Here is a 7,653-nt window from a genome sequence, read left to right on the forward strand (position 1 = left end):
TTTGTTTTACCCCCAGGGCCCCGGAGCTGACACAGCCTGGGGACAGCCCTGCAGGGTCCCAGGGGGTGACACAGCCCTGCAGGGTCCCAGGAGCTGACACAGCCCTGCAGGGTCCCAGGAGGTGACACAGCCTGGGGACAGCCCTGCAGGGTCCCAGGAGGTGACACAGCCTGGGGACAGCCCTGCAGGGTCCCAGGAGGTGACACAGCCTGGGGACAGCCCTGCAGGGTCCCAGGAGGTGACACAGCCTGGGCTCAGCCCTGCAGGGTCCCAGGAGGTGACACAGCCTGGGCTCAGCCCTGCAGGATCCCAGGAGGTGACACAGCCTGGGGACAGCCCTGCAGGATCCCAGGAGGTGACACAGCCTGGGAACAGCCCTGCAGGGTCCAAGGAGGTGACACAGCCCTGCAGGACCCGGGAGAAAGGGAAAGATCCCAGTGCCAGCCTGCACTGGGTGGGCAGGGCCTGGAGGGGTTGGGGTGGGAGGTGGGAGCAGGGGGTGCCCAAGAGAAGGCGGTATCCTATCCCATAGGCATCCTGTGCCCCATCCCAGGGGTGTGCCATAACCCATCCTGTGGGATCTTAAAGCTCATCTCATCCCACCCCCTGCCATGGGCAGGGACACCTCCCACCAGCCCAGGTTGCTCCAAGCCCCGTCCAACCTGGCCTTGGACACTTCCAGGGATTCAGGGTTAGCCACAGCTTCTCTGGGCAACCTGTGCCAGGGCCTCTCCGTACCCCACCCCGTGGGAATGCTGTACTCTATCCTGGGGCCGTGCCATCCCTCACCCTGCTGTTACAGGCCCCCAGTGCCCCCCAGTCCAACGTCTGGGCACTGCAAACAACACCACCCCCCTGGGAGAGCCAGGGAGAGGACAAAAAAAGCTTGGATAAAAGCAGGAAAGGGAAGAAAACAGGGTGAATGCCAGTCATTGTAACGCTTCTGGAGGAGAGAGCAGAAGGAACAGTCTCTGGGAGCTGCTGAGCCGCGTCCACTGAGCGCAGGGAGCAGATCCAGGGCACGGGTACGGCCTCGGAGCTCACCAGGGAGCACCCATGGGGATGGATAAAGGAGCTGCAGCCAGGAATTCCTGTGGGGAATATGGATGGGGATAAAGGAGCTGCAACCAGGAATTCCTGTGCAGAACACAGATGGGGATAAAGGAGCTGCAGCCAGAATTCCTGTGCAGAACATGGATGAGGATAAAGGAGATACAGCCAAGCATTTCTGTGGGGAATATGGATGGGGATAAAGGAGCTGCAGCCAGAATTCCTGTGGGGAATATGGATGGGGATAAAGGAGTGCCAACCAGAATTCCTGTGCAGAACACAGATGGGGATAAAGGAGATACAGCCAAGCATTTCTGTGGGGAATACAGATGAGGATAAAGGAGCTGCAACCAGGAATTTCTATGGAGAACACTGATGGGGATAAAGGAGCTGCAACCAGAATTCCTGTGGGGAATATGGATGGGGATAAAGCAGCTGCAACCAGGAATTCCTGTGGAGGACACTGATGGGGATAAAGGAGCTGCAACCAGGAATTCCTGTGGGGAATATGGATGAGGATAAAGGAGCTGCAGCCAGGAATTCCTGTGGGGAATATGGATGGGGATAAAGAAGCTGCAACCAGGAATTCCTGTGGGGAATATGGATGGGGATAAAGGAGCTGCAACCAGAATTCCTGTGCAGAACACAGATAGGGATAAAGGAGCTGCAGCCAGAATTCCTGTGTAGAACACAGATGGGGATAAAGGAGCTGCAGCCAGGAATTCCTGTGGGGAATATGGATGAGGATAAAGGAGCTGCAACCAGAATTCCTGTGCAGAGCACGAATGGGGATAAAGGAGATACAGCCAAGCATTCCTGTGGGGAATATGGATGAGGATAAAGGAGCTGCAGCCAGGAATTCCTGTGGGGAATATGGATGGGGATAAAGGAGCTGCAACCAGGATTCCTGTGGAGGACACTGATGGGGATAAAGGAGCTGCAACCAGGATTCCTGTGGAGGACACTGATGGGGATAAAGGAGCGTGTTCGTGCACGAAGAAGGGCAAGTTCCTGCACCGAGCCCTCACCGAGGGCTGACGTCACTCCCTCCCCAGCAGCGAGAACAAGGCCCAGGATTGTTGAGGCCGGGTAAGATCCCGAAGGATTAAAAGCTCTGTGAAATGGAGAACGTGGCACGGGGAGAGCGGCCCCCGAGGCCCCAGGCAGGGCTCGGAGTGTGATGGGGAGGACTCAAATCCTGGCACAGCCAAGGCTTGTTGCTTGCCAGACCCCCAGAGCACGTGCTGGGGAGAGAACTCCACTGTCTGCTTCCAGTATCTGCTGTCAAGTTTCCCACTGGAGTTCAATTTCCTCTGGATTTATCCTCATTTAGAAGCCTCTGGGGTGCCCCTCAGCTCCCATCTGGAGCGCAGCCAAGGTGAAGCCTTCACTGTCCTAAAGTCTCAGGTATCAACCCGAAAGTCTTGAATGTTAACCCAAAAGTCTCAGATACCAACCCTAAAGTCTAGGATATTAACCCTAAAGCCTCAGATATTAACCCCAAAGTCTCAGATACCAACCCTAAAGTCTCAGATATTAACCCCAAAGCCTCAGATATTAACCCTAAAGCCTCAGATATTAACCCCAAAGCCTCAGATATTAACCCCAAAGCCTCAGATATTAACCCCAAAGCCTCAGATATTAACCCCAAAGTCTCAGATATTAACCCCAAAGCCTCAGATATTAACCCCAAAGTCTCAGATATTAACCCCAAAGTCTCAGATATTAACCCCAAAGCCTCAGATATTAACCCTAAAATCGGGGATATCGACCCCAAAGTCCTGGCCGTGACCCCGTGACGAGCTCAGGTCAGCAGTGCCACCACAAACTCACCCTGCAGAGTTCCCCTGCAGAAAAACAAAAGCTGCACACCCAGAAAGGGGCAGGGACGAAAGGCATGGCAGGAAAACAAGGATGGCAGGAAAAGAAGGAGCCAAGTCCTCCAGCTGATTCTCCTCACAGGGAACGCGCTCGGAGCCCGGTCCCCGGGGAGTGCTGGCAACAAAGAGGCTTTTAAAAATAACCCTGGTGGCAGATATTGCATAGTTGGAGCCTTCCCAAATCCTCCACCACGGAACTGGTGATCCTCCTGCCAACTGCAAACCTCATTTAATGCCTAAAAATGGGAAGCCCCTTGCACATCACGGGATTCCAGCGCTTACACTATTTTTCCACATTTTGTTTTCATTTTCTGATCTCGTGGGAACCTGCGACAACACCTCAAGCCCACCCCCTCTTGCAGAGTTTTTACTATCACTTCGTTTTCTTTAAATTGCGATTCAGAATTTCTTCTCTTGATTTCTATGACTGTTCCCCTTCTTTCCTTCTTTCATCCTGTTGGGTTTAGAAATTGAAGCTCAGAGTCAGAACTGCAGAATCCCAGGATGGTTTGGGTTGGAAAGGACCTGAAAGCCCATCCAGTCCCACCCCCTGCCATGGGCAGGGACACCTTCCACTACCCCAGGTTGCTCCAAGCCCCGTTCAACCTGGCCTTGGACACTTCCAGGGATGGGGCAGCCACAGCTTCTCTGGGCAACCTGTGCCAGGGTCTCTCCATCCTAACAGCCAAGAATTCCTTCCCAGTATCCCATCCAACCCTGCCCCCTGGAAGCCATTCCCCCTTGCTCTGGCACTTTCTATGTTGTGCCCAGGCCTGGAGGCAGCTCTGCTGTGGGGTCTCACCTGAGGGGGCAGAATCCCCCCCCTCCCCTGCTGCCCCCACTGTGGGATCAGCCCAGGGCTGATGAGGGATTTTGCGATGGGTCATTTCCAGCCTCTCACCCACCAGTACCCCAAGCCCTTCTCCCCACGGCTCTCCCCATCCTGTGTCTGTGCTGGGACTGCCCCGACCCAGGTGCAGCACCTTCCCTTGGCCTCGTTGGACTTCATGAGGTTCACTCTGTCCCACCTCTGCAGCCTGTCCTCGTCCCCCTGGATGGCCCATCCCTTCCCTCCCTGCAGTCCAAGTCAGAAGCAGCATCACAGTCACAAACAAGAGGCAATTCCGGGGCTGCTTAGAAGGATAAATTTCAGATCAACTCCAAAGTTCAGTCCACGAACCACAGCTGAGTTTTGCCCCGGCACAAACCACTCTCATCCCAAGGGAAAGGCCCTGAGGAACACCACAGGCCACCCAGAGCATGCTGGGTCCAGGACATTCCCACAGGGGAGCACGGTGGGCAGAACTGGCCGGTGGGGACACCTGGAGACGGACAAAGTGTGGAAATCACGGCCTGAACCCGGGGGATGTGACAGGTGAACACGGTGGGACCGGCGCTGCTGAGCAGCAAACACACCTGCCAGCCACAGCATCCCCTTTCCCAACGGATCGAGGGTTTGGGAAAGCAAAGCGACCCGGATAAACCCAGCTGATCCCAGCACGAGGCGCCAGGGCTCAGCCACAGCTCGTGTTCAGACCAGCAAAGGTGCAAAACTTTTCACGTGAGCAGAAAGCCAAGCTCCTTCTCCCTCCTGCTCTTATGGCCCAGGGCGGGTGGGGGAAGTAAATGAGGTCATCAGAGCAGAGCTGAAAGAGCCCTGGCTTTCCCACGAGGAAAATTCTGTGACAGAGGCATCTCACGAAGAGCAGGGGAGATCTCAGAGGGGCAGAGCAGGGCTGGGCAGCCCTGAGAGGGCAGAGCAGGGCTGGGGCTGGGGCTGAGAGGCTGCCTCTCCTCACACCTCGTGTGCTTCTATTTCCTGAACTGCAACCTGTGACTGTGGGTCCCTGGGGAATGCATGGTCATAAACAGGCAAAGGAGGCTGTGGAAGGAAGGGATTTATTCCTCGGGGGGGGCAAAGGGGGGCCCAGCACAGCGCTTGGGTCTTGCCTGTAACCCGGCACGTGGTGTGGGAACACCCGCCTGGTCCTGTGAGCAAACCAGGGGCCAGTCCTCGTGTGCTCATCATTAATGCTAATTTACATGCCAGTGAATCTTACCCTGCTTCTCTTCCAGCCTGTGGAGCCCCGGAATCGTGGAATGGTTTGGGTTGGAAAAGCCCTCTGAGACCACAGCGCCCAATCGCTCCCTCAGCACGGCCAAGGCCACCCCTGCCCCTGTCCCCAAGTGCCACGTCCACATGGCTGTTAAATCCCCGCAGGGCAGCCCTTGCCAGGAAGGAATTTTCCCAGTATGCCACCTAAACCTCACCTGGCACAACTTGAGGCTGTTTCCCCTTGTCCTGTCCCTTGTTCCCTGGGAGCAGAGCCCGACCCTGCTCCGGTGTCACCTCCTGTCAGGGAGTTGCAGCCACTGAGGAGGTTCCCCCCCGAGCCCTCTTTTCTCCAGGCTGAGACCCTGCTGAGCCCCCCCAGGTCAAGGGGGGACCTGCCTGTGTCCTGTCAGCTCTGCAGGCTCCCAACACCACTCCAAGGGTGTGCCAGGCTGGCTCTGCCCACCGGGGCACTCCCACCTCAGCAGGCCCGTTCTCCAAACCTGAGATCAGGCACAGGGCTCGGCTTTCCCGCCAAAAACAAATTAGGGAGAGTGAATAATTACAACAAATCTTCAGGACAGCGAGGGAGATCCCTGTTGGTGCAAATCCCAGGAGCGCTCAGGGCACTTGGAGCCTGTGCTGAGCAGCTCCTGAGAGGAGACGGGACCGACAGCGCGGCTGCTCTCGCTCAGTCCCTTCCTGCACGTCATGAGGCAGCTGTGAATTCACACAAACACAGCTCTCCTACATAAAACTTCCTCCACTTTGCAATCAAGGAGCCTTCCTGCCTCTCTGGGCTGTCCTGGAACAGCTGTTCTGGCCTTGGAAAGGCCAACCCACCCCTTCCCACTGCTCCGGTAGAAAAGTCCCCGTGGACAGAGGACATGGCACAGCCACCAAAGCACCTGCGTGGAGATGACACTGGGGGGGCTTTCACTTCTCCCACGCCTGCACAGGGGGTTGAACACCTGAGGCCAGTTCCAGCCACAGCAGCACCACTCCAGAAAGCTCCTGTGCTCAGTTAGTGTTAAAATCCTCATCGTTAAACAGCAACATTTGGGCAGAACAGATGGCAGGAGTTTTTCCAATATCCAACCTGACCCTCCCCTGGCACAACTTGAGGCCCTTGTCCTGTCCCTTGTTCCCTGGGAGCAGAGCCTGACCCCCACTTGGTTCTCCCCTCCTGTCAGGGAGTTGCAGAGAGCAAGAAGGTGACCCCTGAGCCTCCTTTTCTCCAGGCTGAGCTCCCTCAGCTGCTCCTGGTGCTCCAGACTTTTCCACAGCTCTATTCCCTTCTCTGGACATGCTCCAGCCCCTCAATATCCTTATAATGAGGGTCAGGGTTAGGCAGGTGCACTCTGGTGTAGGTCAGGTGTCTGTCAGAGGGGAAGAGGGAGCAGGAGCAGGGATGGAAGGAGGATGTGTGGGTGTGGAAGCAGCTGGCAGCACTGAGGGCCAGAAGGGCAGGTGCTGATGGCACTGACAGGAGCAGGTTATCACAGTCTTGGCAAAGCCCAGACTGGGAATTCAGCCTGGGAAGTGGAGCCAAAGGCAGAGCCAAGTGCTGGAGGCCAGGTCCTTAAGGGGGAGGGGGAGATAATGGAAGACAAACAGATTGGCCTTGAATGGGTCTTCTCTCCTTCAGGAGCCCACAGTGCCTGTGACCTCTGTCTGTCCCACCCCTGCCTGGGGTCAGGATTCACCCCCTGACTCTGGTCCCCATTCCTGGGTGTCCTGACAGACAGGGAGACTCCGGATCCATTTCCAGGGGACATGATCCTGACGCTGAGCCCTGGCCCTGGAAGATGAGCTGAAGTTAACCAACCCCCTCTCTGGAAAGCAGTAACCTCTGGTGTATCCGTGTTCTCCAGCCCTGCGGGGCTGTGGGGACCAGCCCTGTCACCACACCATTGACCTGGCAAGTCCTTGTCTCTGCAGGAGATGCCCAGGGTCACCACCCTGTGACCTGCACCACAGGTCCAGGACCCAGCCCAGCCAAACCCCCCCGGGCCCAGGCTCAGCACTGGTGTGGGATGTGCCCGGGACTGCCCTGCTCCCTCGGGGCACAGCCCAGCTCCCCACAGCAGGGTTTCCTGCAGCAGGGCATGGGGAGCCCGGTCCCTGCAACAGAGCCCAGACCTCCACACCTGGCTTCCCGCACCGGAGCGTGGTGAGCCCATTTCCTGGGCCCCCGCTGCGGAGCCCAGCTCTCCACACCCGGATCCCCACACCCCGGGGCTTCCAGCACCGGGGCACGGCGAGCCTGGTCCCCGCACCAGACACCCCGCACCGGCACATCCCGCGCCGGGGCATGGCGAGCCTGGCTCCCTTCACCGGTGCACGATGAGCCCGGCTCCCCGCGCTGGGGCTCCCCGCACCAGGGCACGGCGAGCGCGGCTCCCCCCGCAGCCGCTCTCGGCATCGCCCTCCGGCCGCCGCCATCGCCCTGCTCTGGGCATCTACGGGCTCCGACCGGCTCCTCCGCGCTGAACGTGCCCGGGGGCTGCGGCCGCGCCGGGCCCCATCCCCCAGCGTCCCCATCCCCCGGCATCCACATCCCCGGCATTCCCGTCCCCGTCCCCGGCATTTCCGTCCCTCCGCGCCCGGCTCCCACCTGCTCGCGGCGCTTCTGCCAGCGACCGCAGGGACTCTCCTCCAGCACCTCGC

The 7,653-nt window shown here is 58.1% G+C and overlaps 1 protein-coding gene across 1 annotated transcript in view; it reads right to left on the minus strand.

The window, feature by feature from the left end:
* Positions 1-7,653, minus strand: part of LOC114071788 (nuclear receptor-binding protein 2-like) — a gene marked incomplete at its 3' end in the record, with an annotated part of 14,524 nt that overhangs the window by 6,280 nt on the left and 591 nt on the right. The window lies entirely within an intron of this gene.

This window comes from Empidonax traillii, unplaced genomic scaffold (genome assembly GCF_003031625.1).
Source record: "Empidonax traillii isolate 1590-97213 ecotype Southwest subspecies unplaced genomic scaffold, ASM303162v1 scaffold2285:size28836, whole genome shotgun sequence".
In the NCBI taxonomy this organism is placed as follows: Eukaryota; Metazoa; Chordata; class Aves; order Passeriformes; family Tyrannidae; genus Empidonax; species Empidonax traillii.